The sequence below is a fragment of the Eleutherodactylus coqui genome, chromosome 7 (assembly GCF_035609145.1).
Source record: "Eleutherodactylus coqui strain aEleCoq1 chromosome 7, aEleCoq1.hap1, whole genome shotgun sequence".
Taxonomy (NCBI): Eukaryota; Metazoa; Chordata; class Amphibia; order Anura; family Eleutherodactylidae; genus Eleutherodactylus; species Eleutherodactylus coqui.
The window spans coordinates 176,034,722-176,059,393 of NC_089843.1; the positions used below are offsets into that span (position 1 = coordinate 176,034,722).

The following is a 24,672-nucleotide window of genomic DNA, read 5'->3' on the forward strand; positions in this document are numbered from 1 at the left end:
GCAGTCACTTTGGAGAAAGATCACATTGGTCTCTCTTTGATGCCCTTTTCAAATTTTGCAGGATGGGACATTCTAATGATTAACTTCTTACTCCTGCATTGTTAAAGAAACTAAATGTTTCAACCATCATGTTATGATATAGTTAGCATCCCATGATTTATTATGTATGTGACTCAAGGAGATAACATATCTTTTTCTACTATGCTTCCTTTAGCTAAACGAACTGTAAATATTCCCAGCTTTGACTCTATCTGTGACCTGAACAGTTATTTCACTGGTTGCCTTAACTAGATTCAGATTTTCTGGAAAGCCAAAGTTAGAATCTTATTTGGGTCTCAGTGAAATTCTGATAATGCAATGGAAGTTTTATTTTCATTCCAAAACATACAGTGAAGGTGCTGACTTAAAAGATTTAAAACTTGTGAATTTTATTATATTGTGAATATAGTGAAAGGCAGAAGGCCAAGATCTCATTTCAGTATTTCCATAACTACACAATTTAGTTGCATTACTTTAAGAAGCAAAGTTTTACACATGAAGAAAACTTGGTGTTTTACATATTTTTATACTTTTTATTGCTTACACAGCACAAACATAGACCACAGTGCTATGCAGAGATAGTCAATATACAGTCACTATCCCATATGAGGCTCAACTTGTATTTCCCCAGTATTACATTTATACACATCAAAAGCTGTGTAAAAACATATCATTGCCAACTCTTTATACTTGTAAACTGCGTCGTCAGTATCAAACATCATTATAGGTGATGCTTGTTATCCACTCTCATTTCTCTTATTTACACAAGCTTATATCGGCCGACATTTTCACCGCTGGCTTATATACGCTACCATCCAAGCAGTTCCCTTGTTCCCTCCCCCTCACTGGCTCTCTGCATCTCTCCTCCACTCTGGCATCTGCAATGGGAGGGGTAGGGCTGGGGAGGAGCTAAGCTCTACTTTGTCCCGCCCACTCCCATTGCTGGCTTTGGACAAGCAGCGGGCAGGGGGCGAGATTTTAGCTCCGACCCCATTTACCCACTCTCATTGCAAAGCGCTTGGAGAGGAGGAGAGAGGCAGAAAGCCGGTGAGGGAGAGGGAAGGGGGTGACTGCTCAGATGGAAGTGTATATTGTCTGGCAGTGAAAACGCCGTCCGATATACGCCCATGTAAAAAAAAAGCCCTAAGGGTGCATTCACACAAGCAAGAGCTAGTTGCACCCCAATTTATTGGGTGTGACTCGCATTGCACCGCACATGGACACTCTATGTGCTGCGCGATGTACAGGAGACCGCATATCTGAATGTTCTTTTCTTTTCAGAGACACTTGCAGCTCTCCAAAGTTTTGGATGCCCTGTAGAGTGTACCAGGACTGCAAGTGCTAGTGGGTCGGTCCTCCACCAGGGACCTCCCTGCTTGTGCCAGGTAAGTCCTTTCCTTTTTATCTTTTCACTTTGTATCCATGTGAAGGCATTGTCCTCCCCACACACTGATTCACATGAAACTAGAACATGCTGCAATGTTTCTGTCTCATAGCATTGCTGCGAGACAAAAATCAAAAACAAATCATGGGTTGTATTTATGTACGAGTTTGGTAATGCAGAAAACTCCTACCATTTTCTAGCTTATATGAATGCACTCTAAGGCCAGGCTCACATGGGCATGTTTGTATGCATATTTGCGCATGTAATACACAGAGAATAGAACTTTGAGCACATTGGCACACCAAAGGCCCCATAGAAGTCTGTTGGAGATGTGCAAATATGCACCCAATACTTGCTCAATTCCGCAATACACTTGCACAATTCTTTGGGGAAAAGAACACATCTGGAACTAATTAGGCTAAATAGCCCTTTAAATTGGGGTGCTGCTGTGTTCCGTGCCCATGTGAAATAGCTCTGCAAGCACTAAAAGTACAGTAATATGTACAAAAACACACCGTTCATGGCGCAAATGCCCGTGTGATTCCAGCATAAGTAAGATAAGTATTTGTTACAGGTTCCATGCACACAATGTCTATAGCAATGATATAGCAGGGATTTAATTCTCTCTAACTTGGCACATTAAAATAACCCATGGCAAAATCAGTTTCAAGGTAATTTTGCAAGTTGGCTTCGGGACTCCTTCCAAATTACTTATTATTTGGCATGGCCAAGAAAAAAGTACATAAAGTGCTCTAAAGTTTGCTGTATCCTCCAGCCATAACATTTAAAGAGAGGAAGTGAACTCTATGAAACATTTTATTTCACACAAAAGATATCATCCCATTTGTAAGAGAAGTGTTATAGGCGAGGATTGAGAGAAACGTCCTGATAAAGAGAACTGTGTGCTACAATGTATCAATGCTCCATTCATCCGATGAAGACCCTGAGATTAGTAGACTTGATTGCTGGTTCAGGGCATTCATATGAAGATGATGATTCTGATGCAGACTTTGCAACTTATAGCAATCATTGTCAACTTTTCTTTAGCTTCAACAATTTTATCCAAGGTTTGTTCTAAAAATACCTCTGATGATGCCAGTCGATAAGCGAAGGTTCACCTAAAATGTTGATAAGATGCTTTGCGACTCTTAGTCAATATTTGTAAAGTAATGAAACTCAAGATTTCCAGCAACCAGAATTGATAAAAAGTTATGAAAAGGAAAGTTAATGCAAATTTTAAAGGCTAGATGGTTGTTGGAAGTAATGGTGGCATAGATAAAGATAATGATTGGGGTACACAAACATTTCTGTGCTTTAATAAATTAATATAAAGATGCCTCTCCCTGCATTTTGTGGTTGCGGCGTGTCTACACAAAAAAAACACCACAGCAAATTTACCTGTAAGGGTCTGTTCACATGAAAACATTTGCACGTCTATGCATATGTCTATGCATTGTGCAGAGAATAAATCAATGAGTTCATTCACCATATTGCTTTTGCGCGCACATTTTGCACGTGCAAAAAAAATGCAACATGCTCTGTTTTTGTACATATTTGTGCTCCTATGGCTCTACGGCAGTCTATGAACTGCAAAATTTCACGAGGAAATTAATAGCACTGGGAACTAATTAGGCTGTATAGCCTTTTCAATGACAGCGTGGGTATGTCCCATGCCAATGTGAACAGCCCCCGTCAGAGCAGAAAGTACAGTTAAAAGTGCCAACATGCGTGATAGCATGACCTTCACATCTGTGCCTACGCTCATCTACAGGAGCCCTAAGAGGCATATGAGTGCAGTGTATGTAGTATGTGAGTGTGTCATTGTGTAGTGTCTGTGTCTACTTGTAGTATGTATTGGATCTAGTGTGTATTTATTGTTTGTACATAACTACATGGATATGTGTGGATCATAAGTCTGTGAGATGTGTGAGTGGTAAATATCAGGATCTTATCTAGATCTAAATTTTCTTAATTTTTGATAGATTGAGGGCTTATTCACATGAACACATTTCGCTGCACAAAATTGGTGAGTGCAATACACAGTAAATAAAACTCATTGATTTCAATGGGTTTGGTCACATGCCCGCATTTAGTTAAAAAATAGTACATATTAAACTAATTAAACTTAATTGTCCATTGAAATCAGTGGGAGCACGCTTGTGTGGTTTTTTGCACGCTTAAATACACAGCTCATGTTTGCTCAAAAAATTCAGTAAAATGCTCTGCTTGACTCTGCTTGATCTGCATAATTTAGGGGTCTAGTCTTGCACCTGAAGTTATTTTGTCAATTTGTCCAGATTCTAAATTAAGTCAGGGGTTTGGTCCGAGGGTCTAAGTAATTTAGAGGCTCTGAGCTAAGATCTGAATAATTCATTGCATTTTCTCCATAGTTTGCAGGAAACAACCACATCCAGCATATTTTTAGCATAGTTAGGCTTCTTTCCCCCAAGCGTATATCGGACACCATTTTCACGGCCGGCCAATATACACTACCATCTGTGGCATTAAAGCTCATGAATGGGTGCACAAATCTAACGTTTGTGCGCCCGTTCACACGGCATGGGTCCAGCGCTTATACGCCGAGGCTGTCATGCTGTTGCTCCTTTCCCCTCGCTCCCCCTCACAGGCTCACCTCTGCTCTCCTCCCCGCTCGCTCTCCATCCCACCCCTTGTCCACAGCCAGCAATGGGGGGAGGCAGCAAGTTACATTAAGAGCTGTAGTGTCACATAATATAAGCAATGAGCGTTATAATGTAGCCCCATGGCGGTGCGTCAGGGGGTGCTGGGGCGCAACGGCCCCATGAATTCATGAATGGGTGTAAGTGAGACCTGCCTCTGATTGGCTCAGTGCTGAGCCAATCAGGGGGCAGGTCTGACTCACACCCCCTTCACACCCACTGCAGGCCGGCCGCGCTGAACTCCGGCTGCCGGGACAAGGTGAGTATATATATTTTTTTTATTTTAACACATTTCTGGATGAATTGCAGGGAAGGGCTTATATATTTAAGCCCTTCCTGACAATTCATCCCGCGCACGCCGGCAGCCCATTGCTTTCAATGGAGCCGGCTGTATTGCCGACTCCATTGAATTCAATGGGCAAACAGCTGTGGCAGAGAAGAATGATTTGTCTTCTATATGTTCTCAATGGGGTCGGCGCATAAAAAGCGCTCATGTGTCCGATACCATTGCAAAGCAATGATTTTTAAAAATCGCCGGACGCATGCGCATGCGCAAATTGGGCAAAAAAACGCCCGTCTGACTGAGGCCTTAATGAAAATAAAATAAGTTTATATCTTTAAGTTTTTTCCCTATTATTAGGCCTAATTCCCACAGGTGGATTTCCACCGCGTATTACGTGGCGGAAATCCGCCGTGTTGCCCCGCAGCTATTAGGTTCTATTGAAGCTAATAGCGCAATGCTTACGGTGCGGAATTCCACCGTGCAATTCCGCACCGTGAAATCACACATAAGTGCGGACGGCTTCCATTGCAGTCAATGGAAGCTGTCCGCCACGCTATCTTCCGCTGTAGCACAGCGGAAGATAGCGTGAAAACGCTTCCCCGCTTACCGCCAGCCGCGTCATATGACGCAGTGGGCGCGTCACATGACGCTATGGGCATGTCATATGATGCTGCCTCTATTGCGCATGTGCTCCGGAGCGTCATGTGGGACAGACACTTGAATATGGTGTGCTGTGCTGTCAGCTTACTCACTTCATATATCTCATGATCCACTGCTTGCTCAAACGGGTTCACCTGTCCCCGGTCCTGCACTTTAAACAACAGAGAATTCCATGCAGGAAAAAGTGTCATCCACGCTTGCTTGCAGAATAAAATATATAATCTTCCTTTATTTAGTCATATTTAAAATTGCCAGGTATACACATCTCTAATCAGACACGTATCGGCTGCACAGAGCCTTCGTCAGTGGTATGGGGACGTCGGGCGGCGGATCCAGAGGTAAGTATTGGGTCTCGGGGGGTCGCCGTGACAGGCTCTGCTACGGTATTCCGCTTGCGGAGCCCGTCACGGCCGTGGGCACTAGGCCTTACTGTGATGGGTGTGGAGCTGTGGAGGGGGGGCCCAAACTGAACTCTTGCACCCGGGCCCACAAGCCTGTAGGTACGCCCCTGTGTAGCCCCTACATTAACGTCATAATTCCTCTCTCTGCTTCTCTCAGATCGGGTAACATATTTATCAACTAAACATAGTTTTGGTACCATATTTATTAACTTTGATTAGTTCTGATACAGTATTATTTACCTTTCTGTAGTTCTAGTAGCACATTTACTGCACTTAGTTTTACTATTTTATTTATTAATTCTGGTACTTTGTTCTGGTACTGTACTCATTTACTGAGCTTTCTCCTGGTACTGTATTAATGCAATTAATGGGCATTATATTTATGAACTAAGCTTGTTTTCGGTACTGCATTTATGTACTGAGCTTATGTGCTAAGCTTGGTGCCATATTTATTTACTTTGCCTCGTTCTAATATGATTTTTATATGGTCGACTTAGTTCTGATATTATTTCCAAATAAGTTTGTAAACCATATTTATAAATTGAGCTTGGTTCTGGTTTTGGATGAGGACCACAGATAGTTTAAAAGGCGAGTTGCCATTATTAACTCTTCTGGCATCTGCACCCACGGACCCCATAAAAGTCTACGAGAGGTACGCAAAATCATAATCAATACACTGGCAGAATCGCAATACGCTCCGTAATTCTATAAAAAAAAAGAACACACCTGGACCTCATTTGGCTAAAAACCCTTTTACACCATGGTGGGGGGTGGAAAAAGTGTGTTGCGCATGTATGTGAACAGGCTCTATGTACACAAAAAGTACAGTACATCGCACCGATATATGCGCAAATCTACTTCGCAAATGCGTCGTGCTGAAGCTTGCAAAATTGCGCATATATCCATCTGAATGAGCCCTTAAAAAGAACCTGAATGTATAAACATGTGATCAAAATAAAAATGTGAATGATCCCCATATCTCCTATGAATTTTTAGGGGAAAGTAACCACACACATTCAGCCACCTTCCCATAAGGCCTTACTCAGATGAGTGCTTGAGAGGCACGTGAAAAGTGCGCTTCTATAGGAACCAATAGGTTCTTATAAAAGCATTTACATGAGTGCTTGTTAGACTCTCTGAATTAGCGCATCTAACAATAGATAGGAAATGCGAGTGCAAATTGTCCTATCCTTACTGTGTGCTTTCCATAGGCTCCTATGGGAGCTGAAAAGCATGCAGCCCGGACCTCGGATTGTGTAAACCGGCTACTTCATGTAGAGTGAAGTAGCCCGTTCACATGATCTTTTCAGCCCTTAGGAGCGCTCTTTTCTTGCTGCTAACTGCATAAAAACAGTGTTCGTCTGAACGAGCCATAAAGAACAGGGATCAGAAGATGTGCGCAGGAAGATGACAATATATTTCTCATTTAGTGAGACTAGAAGGAGCGTTGAGTACAAGGACTGCTCAACTTTCCTTTTGTAAATAAATACTCTTGCAGCTTTCACCATACCTCTTCTGATCTGTGTGCTTTTAAACCTACAGAGTTCTTGTTTTTGACTTTGTTCATAAGTTTAAGGAGAAAGTAATGACAGTCATTAAAAAGATTTTAGTCAAAAGAACCTTGTAATGAGAAATTGCTTAACTACGGAAAAATCCCATTAAAGTTCAATGACATAATCACAATTAATTTATATTTTCAGCGAGGAAGTCACTTCATCTTTAAAGAATAGTACAAACACATACTATATTGAATGTCACATTAAAAGTAATTATGACCATTTACCACACACTGAAGAAAAACCTGAATAATTTAATGTAGAAAGGTAATTTGTCATTAACAAAGCAAAAATGCACACTACGGCAAAATCATTGGCAGGTTTAAAATATTGTGAATGTACTGTAGAAGACTAGAAATAGCCAGAACTCCAGAACTCTCACAATCCTTGTGACTCCCTGTGAAATACAATATTTGCCTTTTAGTATCATAGAAATGAAAATAAAACTTTTCAAATGAAAACATTGTAACATTTATTCCAACACAATGTATTTGTCTGTTATTATACTCACACAGATGTGCGATGGCAAACACACACCAATGTAGATAACATAAGACCAAATGCTTAAGACATCTTCAGACAAGTGCATGTGTAAATACATTCACCTCAGCACAACGTATTTGGGCAGTGAATGAGTTTGATTTGCGCATATCTCTGCGCATAGAACTGTACTTGTTTGCGCCTGCAGGGTATGTTCATATGCACACATAACACATCTCCACCCTGAGTTAAAAGATTATTTAACCTAATGACATCCAGATATATTGTATTTTTCAGGGAATTACACCTCCAATAGACTTCAATGGGGACCACATAATCAGAAAGATAGAGCAGATCCTATTTTTTTTTGCGTGCATGAAATGTGCATGAAAAAAATGTTCATGTAAAAGAACCCATTGACATAAATAAGTTCTATTGCGCACAACTATTTTGCATGCACAAAAACGCTTGCAAATACGTCCATTTGAAGAAGCCCTAACTGAGGCCTCGGTCAGGTGAGTGTTTTTTTTTTGCATTGCTAGCAGCACACAGAATGCGCTTCTAATAGGAAACAATTGGTCCTATAGCAGTGCTCACATGAGAGAATGTTAGGCGCGCAAAATGGTGTGCACCTAACAAAGATAGGACATGCTGAAGGTCACATCTAGCTCTGTGGTGCGCACCAGAGATAGGTTCTGACCTATCTTTGGTGTGCGATGTGCAGGAGTTTCCAATGACTCCTATGGGAGCAGGAGTTTATGAAAACTCCTGTGCAGGGAAAGTAGATTCCCTGAGGCTTGCAGCAGGATATTTAAAACCTGCTGCCTAGAAGCACATTTTAAATTTCCCGCTGTCAACTCCTGTTTGTCCCCATGAGGATGGGGGGACTCTCCTAGGGTTCCCTTAATCCCTGCGGGGACTAACAGGAATTTACAGTGGGACATTTAAAACATGCTTATGGGCAGCATGTTTTAAATATCCTGCTGTAAGCAGTGGGTATTTCTTCAGCCCCACTGCTGAGCAATTCCCCAGCAGGGGGCAGTAGAGGACTCCCTCCACCTCTCTCCCCAAGGGGTTTCCCTATAGTGGGAAGAAGAGAGAGGGGGCAGGGTTACAGGGCTTTTCCCTGAGGGCTTCCCTGAGAGTGTGGGAGGAGGGGAGCTAGAGGGATTCACCCTTTAGCAACACCCTTCTAGCCCTACACCCTCTATAGTTTGCTATGGGGAATCTCTGTAAGAAGCCCTATAGCTCCGCTCACTTTCTCTAGCCCTGACCATTCTCTCTGCACTATGGGGATATCCCTCAGGGATCCCTAGAGTAGGGAGAGAAAGAAAGGGACTATGGATTAATGCCCCATAACAGGGAGACATAGCGGAGCTATGGAGGATTGCCCCATAGCAGGTAGAGAGAGCGGAGCTTTGGAAAATGAATCCATAGTCCCACTCTGTCTCTCCCTGCTATGGGTTAATCCCACATAGCTCCACTCTCTCTCTCACTGCTATGGGGAAATCCAGGAGCCCTGCAGGGCTTCTTCTCTCTCTCCTTCTGCAGCAGCTGGACTTTTTAAAGTGCAGCTGCTCTAGTGAATGGGTGATTTCATGTGCATGAAGCTTGAGTGCAATTTTTTTTTCTTCAGGGTGGGAAGTGAAAAATCCCCATCTCCTGGAAGCACTGCCTCTGATTGGCTGAGCACTGTGACCAATCACAGCCATTCAATCAATGAATGGCTGTGATTAGTCACATCACACAACCAATCAGAGGCAGCGCTTCCAGGAGGCGAGGATTTTTCACTCCCCTGCCAGTAGAAATGAAGACCAGTGCTGGGAAGCCAGAGAGAAGACTCTCAGAAATGCATTGCCATTTCAAAATTTTCAGGGTATAACTGTCGCAAATACAAGAGTCACATGCACAGCACTGGTAGACCAGTATAAGTGAATGGAGGATTTTTTTACTAGACCCATTAATAATATGATTCACCCAATTTTTTTTTTATTTCTAGGACATTTGTGGGGGTCCATATTCTGAAATATAGACAGAGGTGGGGTGCTCTGCAATAAATTGTCTAGCATAGATGTTGATCTGATGGACAATTAATTCTATGACTTTAACACTGATAAACAAATGTAAAAAACTCAAAAGGGTAAAATTAGCAACATTCACATTTACACCTGAAGTTGCTACAAATTGGGGTATTTTGGGGAAAAATTAAACTGTGGAATCCCAGACTGCAGGAGGCATTGCATTACTCAGCCCTGACGACTCAACAACTGCTTGAACTACCATAGGGCTAGCAGTAGAACTAGAGTTGCCACAATGTATTTTTTCCTCTGACACAGTTTTGGTATTGTTATCAGAACTGCTGGAATAAAGCACTGCATAGGTCTGCTTTGCAGTATATTTCATATATAACATTTTTGAACTTTTATTTTTTTAAAGGAATGACGTGTAAGCCGAAAAGAGAAAAAACAGCTTAGGTGAAACAAAGACGTAATGATGTAAAGCTGCCTAAAAGATATGTCCCAGTCACTGCCAAAGGCAGCTTTCCATAAAGTTTTCGTGCATGACACCACCATTTTGCCACAGGCGCACACATTCTTGCTGTTGTGGCGGTCCTGGGATCACTTCCCTGATAAATAGTCTGGTGCAGGTTTTGTGTGTGTATCTGTTTTCTGCCTTTAGTGGGAGTGGTATTAGATGAGTCATGCTTGATTTTACATGTGGGTAATTTGTCAGGGCTATTTAGCCTGGCCTGAGATTTGGCTTGGGTGTAGTTTATTTTCAGCCGTCTGCTGGCTGTGGAGGAAGCTAGAAGCTTGGAGCTGGTTCCTCTGTTAACTGTGACTATGCAAAGCTGAGTACAGCAGTTTATATTTATGTCTTCTTGTTTTCTGTGTTATTCCCCTCATAGGGTTAACTTGTGGCCAAGGTACGAGGTCAGGTTTGTCCTTCTCAGATTGGGTAATGTGTGGGTTAGACAAGTCCCTTCCCTGTTTTAGAGGAATAGGGCAAAAAAAACCTGATCGGGTGGCGCAACCTATCTTAGGAAACGTGCACATATTTGAATAAAATTGTTGTTCTTTGACTGTGATTGGGTTGGGGGTCGGCTAGTCGGCTACTACACACTAGCCAACCCCCAACCGAGTCACAGGGCGGTGTGTCTCCAGCAGGACTGGAGAAGAGGCAAAGTGCCTTGAGATGTTTTTTTGGCGTTTCATGCTGGATTTTATCTAAATAAAAGAACAATCAATTTATTCAAATACGAGACATGTTTCCCAAAATAGGTTGTACCACCCTATCAGTTTTTTTGCCCTACTCCTCTCACTCATTGTTTAGCTGGCCAACCAATTTTGGTTGCATAGTTACTGATTGGGCAGCACCTGAAAGATCTCTCATAAATCTCATGATACAGAGTTATACAGCTATTTTCATTGAGCTACTCCATGATAGCATCTCTTAGAAACCCTTCAAACATTAGCGTTAGGATAGATCATAGACCTCTGAATTAGAAAGTCGATGATTACTACTTAATCAGACAGTAGAATGCAGCAGAAAATACATTATTTTCAATATACAACCTTCTCTCTTAGACCACTGTAACGTGAAACCAAACTCAATCTACAGTGCCATAGATAGCCTGCATATGTACCATATGCAATTTGCTGGAAAATCAACCAATCAGCATGGCCATTTCCTTGGTAAAACATCTGTGTCACTGACATACATGTATTTATTTCGTATCGAGTAGCATCTATCTACAGTACAGTGCAATACTACATTCACTGAACGGCACTTTAACTAAGCCAGGATGAGTAGCTCCTTTAGTTATCAGGTGAGGGCTGTTCCATTTCATTTTTTGGTACACTGTTTATGATATACAGGACCCTGGAGAACATCCCGTCCTCTACATAGACAGTGATTTACAGCTTCCAGCAGCTATATATAAGAACTTGCTTTATCTGTATTAGTTATCTTCTTTATTTTCTTTACTCTTCACTTTTGTATTACTTTTGGTTGACTTTTTTGGTGACTTCAGAACCAATTACCAGTCTTTCACAGAGTTATGGTTTCCACATACAATATATTCTACATACAGCGGTCATCCTGGAACCAATGAATATTGTATGCTGAGGGACTGCTGTAAAGGATTTATTACTTAAATAATATTTCATATCTATAGACTGCTGTGAACTCACTTTCTATCTAAAGATAAATGGTATTAAATTATATATTTAATTTCTATTGCCATATATTATACATGAATATGAGACTCTCATCCAGTTGTTAACACATAGAAGACCTAATGTTGTCTTACATGATTAATACAAAATGTATTCTAAGATAATCTATGCTGATACACAATAACCTATATATATTGTAGTTAGTAGGAAACCTCTGACAACTGCCTGCAAGTTGTGTCAATGAAGAAGTATGTCAGGCCGAACACATTAATAAGATCTTGTCCAGAATATATAGATTACTCTATAGTCCCTGAGCAACTATGGAGGATTTTGATAACCTCTATTTGTTTTCCTCAATCATTGTGATCTTTAGGGGACAAATCTTTGTTCTTTTACTGTATGTACTGAAGATATAAATGAGGTTTTTAACTCTAGTTAACAAAGTTTTTCAAGTGGATGGAAAAATATTGACAATTTTCAGTACTATCTTAAAAGTTTACTATATAGAACAAAGTTATAATTAAAACTGATAGGATTTTATTTCTTAAAAGTATATAACATAATAAACATCCCAAGACTGTTTTTGCAAGGGTATTGAAAACATAAAGCTTATATTAAAATATTAAATATTAATATTTCCTAATATTACCAGTATAACCTCAGCAGTATATATATATTTTATATGAAATTTCTACTGAATAGAGATGCAAAGTATAGAAGGATAATGCTGTAACAAACAGAAGCAAAAAATGGGATTAAGGTCCATGCAAAAAAGTTACACACAATAGGTGAGCAACAAGATGCATATTTGGGTGTGTAGAGAATATCTGCGGTGCGACTCATGATAATAAATAGAGATGAGCGAGCGCACTTGTCCGAGCTTGATACTCGTTCGAGTATTAGGGTGTTCGATATGCTCGTTACTCGTGATGAGCACCACGCGGTGTTCGAGTCAATTACATTTCCTTCCCTGAAAAATTTGCGCCATTTTCTGGCGAATAGAAATGCAGGGAAGGCATTACAACTTCCTCCTGTGTCGTTCCAGCCCTATCCCACCCCCCTGCTGTGAGTGGCTGGGGAGATCAAGTGACCACCTAGTATATAAGGCAGCCCCACCCGCTGCTCGCCACAGACACACGCTGGCAGAGATTAGGGACAGTGTTACTGCTATAGGGAGAGTGTTAGCGTCTTCAAGAACCCAAACGGTCCTTCTTAGGGCCACAGCTCACCTAGTGCACTACTGTTGTGGGTGCTGAGAGCAGTTTTGCACAATAATTTTTTTTTGTTATATCGGACGTGCAGGCTATAGCGTTCTCAAGCTGCAGTCTGTACTACGTAGTATAGGGGCAGTATTGGTCAGGCAGGAACAGTGGGTAGTGTACAAGAAACCCAACGGTGCTTCTTAGGGCCACATCTTACCCTGTGAATTACAGTTGTTGCTGCTAGGAGCAGCCTTGCACCAAATTTTTTCTTTCATCTTGGGCTCTGCAGACTATTGCGCGCTCAGTCTGCAGCCAATTCTACAGAGTATAGGGGCAGTATTGGTGAGGCAGGGACAGTGCTACAGTAGAATCCTGTCAACAAGTACCCCTAAAAAGCACCTGTTTAGGGCTATCTGTGACCATCTGCATTTAACTCCGTGGCTGCTGGTAGTTGTAGTACCTCATTATTGCACAGCTAGGCGTGCTTGCAGTCTTCCAAATAATTTTTTTCCTGGCTGCAGTTTGCGCTGTCTCACTCCAACTGCACGCCAATAAGAATTCAAACATTTTTTACACTGCGGTGAGTCTGCTGTAAATTGCACGCACGGTGACAGACCCCCATACAGCAAAACTCACATTGGCGCAATATAGCCTGCTTTGCATTGCATTGCACAAAAATTACCAAAAAAAAAAGGAAAATCCTTACGGCTAGCTGTGACTCTCTGCATTTCACTGCAGGGCTGGTGTGAGCCCAGGACTACCAGTATTGCATATTGCACAGCTCGGCGTGCTTGCAGTCTTCTGGATAATTTTTTTCCTGGCGACAATTTGCGTAACATAAGCGCTGTCTCACTCCAACTGCACACCAATAAGAATTCAAAATTTCTTTACACTGCGGTGTGTCTGCTGTAAATTGCACGCACGGTGACTGACCCCCATACAGGGAAACTCACATTGGCTCAATATACCCTGCATTGCATTGCACTAAAATTAACACACAAAAAAAAGGAAAATCATTACGGCTAGCTGTGACTTTCTGCATTTCACTGTGTGGCTGGTGTCAGCTCAGGACTATCAGTATTGCATATTGCACAGCTCGGCGTGCTTGCAGTCTTCTGAATAATTTTTTTCCTGGCGACAGTTTGCGTTACAAAAGCGCTGTCTCACTCCAACAGCACGCCAATAAGAATTAAAAATTTTTTTACACCGCTCTGTGTCTTCTCTATTAGTAATCCACTATGCTGAGGGGTAGGGGTAGGGCTAGAGGACGTGGACACGGGCAAGGATGCGGAGTTCCAAGTGAGGGTGTGGGTATAGGACGAGTTCCTGGTCCAGGTGAATCACAGCTGGCTGCTGGGGGAGTAGGAGAGAGGAAAGTTTCTGGGGTCCCCAGCTTCATATCAGATAGGGGAGTTGTACCTGCCTGTGTTTACTTATTAAAAACCTAAGTCTGACTGGGGCATGCAGTGTGGGCCGAAGCCCACCTGTATTTAATCTGACGTTACCTCAGCTGTGCAGGGCACTGCAATGGGATTTATTTATGTACCGCCGGTGGCTTCCTGGGACCCACCCATGCTGTGGGTCCACAGGGACTTCACATTAGGGAGTTGTACCTGCCTGTGTCTACTTATAAAAACCCCAGTCTGACTGGGGCATGCAGTGTGGGCCTAAGCCCACCTGTATTTAATCTGACGTTAGCTCTGCTGTCCAGGGCACTGCAATGGGATATATTTATGTACCGCTGGTGGGTTCCAGGGAGCCACCCATGCTGTGAGTCCACAGGGACTTTACATAGGGGAGTTGTACCTGCCTGTGTCTACTTATTAAAAACCCCAGTCTGACTGGGGCATGCAGTGTGGGCCGAAGCCTACCTGTATTTTATCTGACGTTAGCTCTGCTGTCCAGGGCACTGCAATGGGATTTATTTATATCCCGCCGTTGGCTTCCTGGGACCCACCCATGCTGTGGGTCCACACGGACTTCCCATAGGGGAGTTGTACCTGCCTGTGTCTACTTATAAAAACCCTAGTCTGACTGGGGCATGCAGTGTGGGCTGAAGCCCACCTGTATTTAATCTAATGTTACCTCAGCTGTGCAGGGCACTGCAATGGGATTTAATTATGTACCACCAGTGGGTTCCAGGGAGCCACCCATGCTGTGGGTCCACATGGACTTCACATAGGGGAGTTGTACCTGCCTGTGTCTACTTATTAAAAACCCCAGTCTGACTGGGGCATGCAGTGTGGGCCGAAGCCCACCTGTATTTAATGTGACGTTAGCGCTGCTGTCCAGGGCACTGCAATGGGATTTATTTATGTACCGCCGGTGGCTTCCTGGGACCCACCCATGCTGTGGGTCCACACGGACTTCCCATAGGGGAGTTGTACCTGCCTGTGTGTATTTATAAAAAAACCCAGTCTGACTGGGGCATGCAGTGTGGGCCAAAGGCCACCTGTATTCAATCTTTCGTTAGCTCTACTATTCGGGGCACTGCATTGGGACAAACTACTGGAGCAATACAGCGCTAATGAGACGTTCACAGCTACGTTAGCATTGGAGTCTGCTCTAGGCCCACGATTGCTGAGGGTTTGTGCAGAGGCCTATGTCCTGGGTGCAGTGAAAGTCTGCTTTCTGCCTACGATTGCTAAAGCTGTGGGCCGAGGCCTATGTCGTGGGCGCGGTGCAAGTCTGCCTTGTTTGGCCGCTCCGATTTATTAATTGTTCATGTCTTGGGTTGCCTAGAACCCACCTATGCTGTTGGTGCCCACTTAGTTCCCATCGCGGTGTTTGACCTGTCTGGCACAAAGACACTGACTGACTTGGGTAGGGGCAGAGTGCAGATGGCTTTCCCCTTGCGGTGTCGATTGAGCTATGCGACACCTTGACAGAATGAATACTGTGTGGGCACATGGATTCCCCATTGCTATGCCCACGTTTGCAGCTCCTGACAGAGGTGGCACAGGATTGGATTTCTCATTGCTTCTGTACAGCATTGCGGGCTATCGCCCCGCACCTTTTAAAGAGGGTCGCTGCCTAGCCCTGCCAACCCTCTGCAGTGTGTGCCTCCGGTTCCTCCTCATCGCAGATGTACTGAGAAATAGACATGAGGGTGGTGTGGCATGAGGGCAGCTGAAGGCTGGGCAGGGACACTTTTGTGTGCGCTGCGGACGCAGGGTCATGTGTGTGTGTGGGGGGGTGGGCAGCATGTAACCCAGGAGAAGAGGCAGCGGTGTGTCCCTCAGGCAGTGATTGTGCTTAGTTGGAGGTAGTGTGGTGCTTAGCTATGGTGTGCCTTGCTAATGAGGGTTTGTCCGAAGTAAAAATTGTTGGGGGGGGGGGCACTCTTGCCGCTATTGTGGCTTAATCGTGGGACCTGGGAACCTGAGATGCAGCCCAGCATGTTGCCCCTCACCTGCCCTACCCGTTTCTGTGTCGTTTTCATCACTTTCTTGGGTTTTCCAGATTTTCACAAATGAAAACCTTAGCGGAGCATGGGTGATATACAAAAATGCTCGAGTCGCCCATTGACTTCAGTGGGGTTCGTTACTCGAAATGACCTCTCGAGCATCGCGGAAAGTTCGACTCGAGCAACGATCACCCGAGCATTTTGGTGCTCGCTCATCTCTAATAATAAACCTGACTTAGTATTTTGGTATTTTCATATTTTACATGTTTAAAAGAAGAAGAGTAAACTTTAAAGTTATAGATTGAACTTTGGAAAGGCAGTTGATATACCGTGCTTCCCGAAAATAAGAACCTGTCTTATATTAATTTTTGCCCCAAAAGAGGCACAGGGTCTCATTTTCGGGGGATGTCTTATCATACTTACCTAGCAGGTGCTGTCTGGGTCACTCCCGCTGGTCTCTGGAGACTTACACTCTTGCTTCAGTCCTCAGCCACTGACAGAAGATTGCTTGCTGGTAAGGGTGCTCGTAAAACCCACCTCCAGTAAGTTATGTCTCTGATTGGTTTTCGAGCGCCGCGGCTCAGTCAATCAATGCAGTGCTCAAAGAACCAATCACAGCCATTGCATTGGTTCATCGAGCGCTGCATTGATTGGCTCAGAATCAATTAGAGCTATTACTTGCTGGAGGCGGGGTTTATGAACCCAATTACCAGCGAGCATTCTTCTGTCGTTGGCTGAGAACTGAAGTAGGAATGCTAGAGCTTCAGAGACCCGGATGGCACTTGCTAAGTAAATTATTGCTTTTTTTAATGTAGCATAACTGGGGCTTATCTTCAGGGTAGGGATTATCTTTCAAGTCAACCACCCCCCCCCCCCCCCAAAAAAAAAGGGTAGGGCTCATTTTAGGGGTAGGACTTTTTATGGGGAAACACAGTTGTAGTTCATAGTTTACAAAACATTCCATTTTTTCATATAAGAGATTCACACATAGGTATTATGTCCTTTAATTCCTTTTTATATGTGTAAGTGGACCTAGTGGACCTACAATTAGCTAAAGAATAGAAAGCCAAATGAATGCAAAGCATTTAGACTGTATATTTACTAGTAAGGTAATACATATGTCAGTACTTGGCAGAGAAATGTAAGGGAGTATATTTTGGACATGTCGACATTACATAATTTGTGGGACTTAGTAAACTGAAACACTAAGATTGATAGTTTACCATACTACCACTGGCTTAGAACTGATGCTATGATAATATATGCAGTAAATATGCCAAAAGAAGCATAGTTGCACATAAAATGTAGTATATAAACCATTTATAAGATGCATACACTTTTACAAGAAGGAAATTTTACCAAAGGTCATGAAAATTTCACCTATGAAAGTGTTTTCAAAAAGTTAATTGAAAGTTTTGGATACATTAGGTAGTTTTTTTATGAAAAAAAAACTATTAAAAAATCTATAAAATAAAGCAGAATGGATGATCTAATGCTAGCTGACAAGCTTTTAAGATTTTCTAAAAAGAAAATGTTCAATTAATTATGGAGGTGGGGGGGGGGGGGGGGGAACTGTAATGGAATTTTTATTACTGCATCCATGAATATTTTTACAGTTTCTACAAGTTGCAAAGTCACAACTGTAAGCTCAGGATTGGATTCTTTCCAAGGACTAGAAAATGGGTTTTCAATACAAAATTTTGTTCTGGCTACAAATTACACATTCTTGCACAATGAAGTCATGCCTACATTTTTGCTTTTTCTCTTTTTACTTTTTAGCAAACAAAAACTAATGAATACACGAAGAAACGTTGCAAGTGTTAACTTTTATCTTTTGTAATATCTTCAAAATAAAGCACATACTGTATTTCAACACTACTACTGTGTATTTGAAGTGGAAGTGCCTAGGGACTCATCCATAGACTTATGGTAGCTCTATCGCTGTAACTGTAGATGTTGTAAAGGTTTTATTTGCACCCTGTCCATGAAGCTGTAGGGGGTCCAAAAGTCTCTTTTTAACATCTTAAGAGACCAGTTCTATATGTGATATGTGATAGTTGGGGAGACTGCATTACAGATTTTGCATTGGGTTACAGGAGCTTCAAATTATGTTTCTGCTCACCTCTGAGACATGTCACCTCAATTCTTCCTATCTACTGTATTGTAGTAAATTAATCTTCCTTATTTCCATTGGCTAGTCCAAAAGTTCTCCATTCAATTTTCAGTCTTTTAACTGAACTTCAGTTTGACTTTGTATACTTTCATATGCTTAGTGTATTACTTGAAGCTCATGTAAGGGACGCCAGTTCCACCTTAATGTAAACCTTCTTTCGAAGAATCTGTATGGTTAATCTACACATACTTGGTTTTACTAGACCTGCATCCTCTACCTTTTCCTAACTAACTTTCGCTCCCTTTTCAATGTTCAAAGAAGGTAGTTTATATATATATATATATATATATATATATATATATATGCAATGGACAACTACTACAACTGTGAAATCTTAATATTTATTTTTTCCTTAAATGGTGATCATTACAGTAGACTTTAGGATGAAACACTGTGATCAGCCTTCTTGCTGTATCGTTGCAAAAATACAAAAAAAATAGCTTATTATGTTCTACAGAATTTTTGCTGAATTCAATCTTTTATTTTTATTCTTTGCAGCTGTTACCCAGAAATGTGTTTTATAGCAGGCATAAATAAGTCCATAAGTAGAATGAGAAGAATTTATATGACAAAAGGACCTGGAAGCGCAATATTTTCAATCAAGTCCATCATGATTTATTAAAATTAAATATTGTAAGTCACTGACTTTTAAGATTATGTAGTGTATGGGCTATACCTATAAAAGATAATATGAAAGCCCTCACTTTATGTGTGTGTAATATATATACGGTATATATATATATATATATATATATATATATATATATAGCATATCCTAACACAATAATAATCGGTCAATGAATTCATTTATATCAAGGAATAACAGGTGGAACAACTCTAAGCTGTAGGGGGAAAAAAATGCACGGGCATTGTTATTTCATAGGGGATACAAGTATTTAATAAACATATGTTCTATGGGGAAAAGTAGAAGAAAATATCTTATAAACTATTTGGAGAAGCAGTAAAATAGTATCTAATGTACGGCATGTTATAAATTGAGTGTATGCCTACCGTATTATGGGACTATTTACTCAATTCAATACTTGTTTATTCCTTTCTGCAAGAACATGCTCACTAATCATAAAATGTGCAGTGAACTTCAAGGACTCAATTTAGATAGAATTTATGTGCAGAATAACCTTGAGTAATTCACGTGGAGGGACAGCATAATAATAGTAGCGTGTATGACTATGGCTACAAGATTCTAAGCCAAGACCTACAGTACTGTATATATTTGTGCTGCTTCTTCTGGCAAATAGAATCCGCCTTCAGGTAGTGTATGAAATAGAGTATAAGTAGAAAATGTATATGGAAATCCAGCCCCCAAGATCCAGAAACAGTAATATGATAAACTACTTTCCACAGCAATATATTGTGGTTTGTGCTTATTTTTATAGTAATATTATATAATGCTATTTTCTTTATTTTTCTCTATATTTTATTGACATGCACAGCTTTACTGGAGTAAATGAAGCTAGAATAAATTATGTCAGCAAAGAAATTACAGATAATACTCTTTACAACTAAAGTAGATTTGGATCTGGCCGAGAGACTGTTAAGGGTTCTATAGTGCTTATTATGTGATATATAGGAGCTTTGTTATAAGTTATCACACGTAGCTGGTCTAGTGCCACCAGGAATATGAATAGAATCATTTCAGTACTGCAAAGTAACACTTCACAAACTGTACTCAGAAATGAGGATGCAACGTAAAAACTGAAGACAGTCACAGATCTCATATCATGTCACGAAAAAGGTCGACTACATCTGTTAAAAAATGTGCAGCGCATGTATAAATTGTGCACCATACCACTACATTTATACTATACTTAGAGAGGATTTCCACCTGTTGCGATGGACTACAGGATTTGCTACTGTGATATTATAACTTTAATTAAAAACTGATAGTAAATTTCAGTATCTAAGCTCAAGTATATCACTTTATTACCAATAGAATTTGGGGAAAAAAAGTTAATAATTGTCAGCAGTTTTTAAGAAGCTAATTAAAAAGTGTAAAACAACATGGCAAAAGGGAAAACCAGTGAATCACTGATTAACCAAGCAGCTGTCATAATGCTTACTGTACATGGCCTCTGTTTGCTGTCCATATCTGACTGTGTCTCCCTCACACACAGCAAATCCATAGAAGTCTGCAATTCTAGGGTGAGACTTTTACTTTCCTTTCATCTGCTACATAAACTGCAGGAGACTCTTCACTATCTTTCTTCAATTTCAGAGGATTAAATCACAGACTATTGTTTACCAGCTCAAAAAATATAAAACATAACCTTTGTTAATATTAAATTTTAAATTGTCCACCAATAAAACCCACTGTCTTTATCGTATTAGGACCTATGTCCTACCATATGGAGCACCTGCCCCAAAAGAAGAAACCCTGTGCTGGAACCTGACCTTGGTACACCCTAGATGGTCCTAATGATTACCACTAGGCTTCAAAAAAGCATAAAGCAATGAAACCCCGTGACATACACAAGATATGAAAATATAAACAAATATGGCAATCAGATGATGTAATATTGTGTTGACATGATAAATTGGATTATGATACTAATTTGAAAATTGCATGGAAAAGTGGCATAGTATCATAGTACATACAATGCAATAAACTTTAAATCGGCTGAGTAGAGTCAAAGTAAGTAAAACAGTTAGCACTTTATCAAAGGTCAAAGAAAATACCTTCACAATACATTATTAAGCCAATACCACATATATTGCAAAATTCATTTAATGTCAGTTATTCATATCTGTCAATCAGGCACTAAGTCTCATAACATTAATGAATCATCAAATTGTGCCTGTACACCCAACATCAAATGACAGATCAGAAGATGACATAACACAACAAAGAAAACACCATTACAATACTTTATTAACCCAATACCACCCATAATGCAGAATTCATATAATGCCAGCTATTCAATAATATTTCACATATGTTAATCAGGCATTAATGGGCCTCATATCATTAAATTGCATCATTAAAAAAATCTATATATAATATCCTTAGTCAAAGATTTACATATACAAAATAAGAAAACAAGATTCCAGCACCCCATTTGTGGAAAAACAGACTCAAATTAAGGCATTTACTTCTCGAGAGGATTATAGAGAATTGCAACCCCCCCCCCCCCCCCCCCTGCCCCTATATCCCATAGTCCAGGGTAATCCATGAGGAACTGGCAGGGAAAACTGGAGGAAAAACAAAGGGAGAAAGAAAAAAAAACAAAAACAATTGACATTCTACAATCACATAGGACAATCCAGAAGGGTGTGAGAAGGGAAGAGGGAGAAGGAAGGGAAAGGAAACAAATGCGTGTTTGCTTTTTCTCCTGGTTTCTCCTGTATTGTCCTATCTGATAGTTAAATATACTATTTGGGTTAATGTAGGAAAAGGCCTTAATCTTTTATTGTTCCTATTATTGTATTAATCTTATTTAATTTTATTCTTGATTTATGGTAATTTTTTGTTTGTGTGTTTTTAAAAACATTATTGTATATGCTGAAATGATTTTATATATTAGATGGATGTAACTTTTTATATATTTTCATATGTCTGTTACTTGTTTTTTATATTGTCTCCTAATATCAGTATATTCCATTTTATACTTTACTTTCTTTTGAATATACTATATAGAGTTTTTTTAATAGGAGACTTGTTCACTCTTATGTAATTACAAAAAATGGAATTTACACTTTTAATCACATTGAAATGAACCTCCAGCCATTAGTGGAGGTCTTTGTTTATGGTAACTATAGCAGAGGACTGCTTCTGGTTGCACAGAAGACACCTCCATTGTGTCAGTTGTTCTGGCATTTAGAACGCATGCGCAGTCTTTTAGCTGTCCACAGAAGACTTGGCAGAGGCCAAGACATTATGCTTGCTCTCCCTACTATATTATAGATCCCAGTTGATTTATTGCTCAGTCAGTATGTGCTTGAAAGTGGAGGTTGTATAAATTGTAAAACACATTGAACCGGAAGAGTTTCAACACAAAGCTATTGTTATAAGTAAGTTAGCACTGCGACTGTATAAGGTTTCCATGTTATAAACTGCAAAACAGCATATGGACCTCCAACACAATGTCTTCAAATTTTACTATCAAATCCATGGTATTTATGATGTATGAAGGAAATGTAGTTACAACGTAGTGAAAAATCTGGTCAAGGTGAACACCCAAATTGTCGTAAGACTTGAGGTTGATGACATGCAGTAAATGTATTTGCTGTTTTCCTATTTGGATTCTTTTTGGTTTATATTCACCAATAATTACCAATAACTAACTGGGCAGAAATCCCGATATGTGAGAACAGAAGGCCACTGAGTATAGCTTTTATCTTTGTAAACGGTCCCTGTTTTGTACAGCATAATTTAATTCCCTTCTCCACATTGCTAGCTGCATAAGGCCTGCAAATAATTTGTAGTGGCTGAACTCACAACTCTGAACAACATTTGAGGCCACTGACACACACACTATGTGCATTTACTGTTTCCTTATTTGGGATTATTTTTAGTTTATAGTCACCAAAAACCACTGACAGCTGACTCTGCTAGAATCCATGGATGGCACGATACAGGAGAACAGAAGGCCACAGAGTATACATAAACACAATATTCATAAGTCCTATCATTACCCAACTCAAACAGTGCATTGAAACACAACTATATTTTGACAGATCATACCCTCTTCCATCCCCAGCAAAACCTACATAAATAAAAAAAAAAAACACAAAATCAAGAGCATTAAGGACTAAAGGCCCATTTAGATGGGACAAATGTCAAGCAAGCGATGCCCGACACTCATCCCCACATACACTCACTCCCATGCAGTTCAACAGGAGCTAGTATTGCTGGCTCACTCACAGAACACCCAGCAGTGGGGTGGGGTGGCTGCAAGAGATTTCACTCCTTGCTCTCCCCCACCCCCATTGACTTAACATAGCGGCAGTTCAATACTGATCGGCTGCTATTTACACTGAACGATCATCGTTCAGTCCATCATCCATCATTTATGCAGCATAAATGATGGACAATGAGCTGAACCATGAGTGTTCAGTGTAAATAGCAGCTGTTCAGTACTGAACGGCCGCTATGTTAAATCAATGGGGAGGGGTGGGGGAGAGCAAGGAGTGAAATCTCCTCCAGCCTCCCCGCTGTGAGCCAGTGATCCTAGGTCCTGTGCAGCAGCATGAAAGTTAGTATGTGCAGGGATGAGTGACGAGCATTATTTGACTGACACTCGTCTCGTCTAAATGGGTCTTAACTCCTCTACACCATCTTGCCTCTTCCTCTAGCCCACTCTAAAGCCCATAAAATCTACTATGGTACCTGTATGCAACCAGCATTCAATATTATCTATCCACTTATATATCTGACCATTGTCCCCCAATTTTCCTTAAATTTAATCAAACCTACTCTTTTTTTATATATCTCCCTTTTCAAAGATTAAACTTCTCTTATCTTTGCAATAAAATATCCCACTATAAAGGGGGCAAGTTTCACCCAAGGAGTAGTAATCAGCTTCCATGCCTGATATAGAGTTCTCTAAATTCCTGAAAGAGTGCACACATAAGCCCATCCACAATACCCAGTATGCAAAAACTGGGATTAAGACAAAATATATTTTCTTAATAATCTGTAATACCCCATTCCAAAATTCTCATAATTTTGCACAGTCCAAGATCATGGTATGAAACCAACACCATCCATATAATATTTCATGCAGCCTGCGTGTAATCTAATACCCATATTAAACAACTTTAATATGCACCAAATATAGATTCAGATAGAGATACCACTGGAATCATATGCCTCACGGTGGCCCATTTATCATTGCTCGTTTGACCCAAGCCATTTGTCCATTCTTTTTTTAACTTTATTGGGAATTTTCAGAAATAATAGGAAAGCATCTGTCTATATAAATACAATAGCACAGCCTTTGTAACTCCAGAACATCCAAGAAACTCACCAAAGGGTGTTGGACTGTAAGCATTAAAACCAACCAGGTCTGAGCAGCAAACACATGTCACAGTTGAAGGAACTGGAAAAAGTAATGTTATTTTGTAGAGATGAGCGAACGTGCTTGTTTAGGACAATTACTTGATCGAGCATCGCTTTTTTCGAGTAACTGCCTACTCGGGTGAAAAGATTCGGGGGGCGACGGGGGCAGTGGGGTGGGCCGTGGGGTAGCAGGGGGGGGGGACAGGGGGGAGC

At 40.9% G+C, this 24,672-nt stretch overlaps 1 protein-coding gene across 1 annotated transcript in view; it reads right to left on the reverse strand.

The window, feature by feature from the left end:
- The window catches only part of GRID2 (glutamate ionotropic receptor delta type subunit 2), a 1,221,843-nt gene that overhangs the window by 643,445 nt on the left and 553,726 nt on the right, over window positions 1–24,672 (reverse strand). The window lies entirely within an intron of this gene.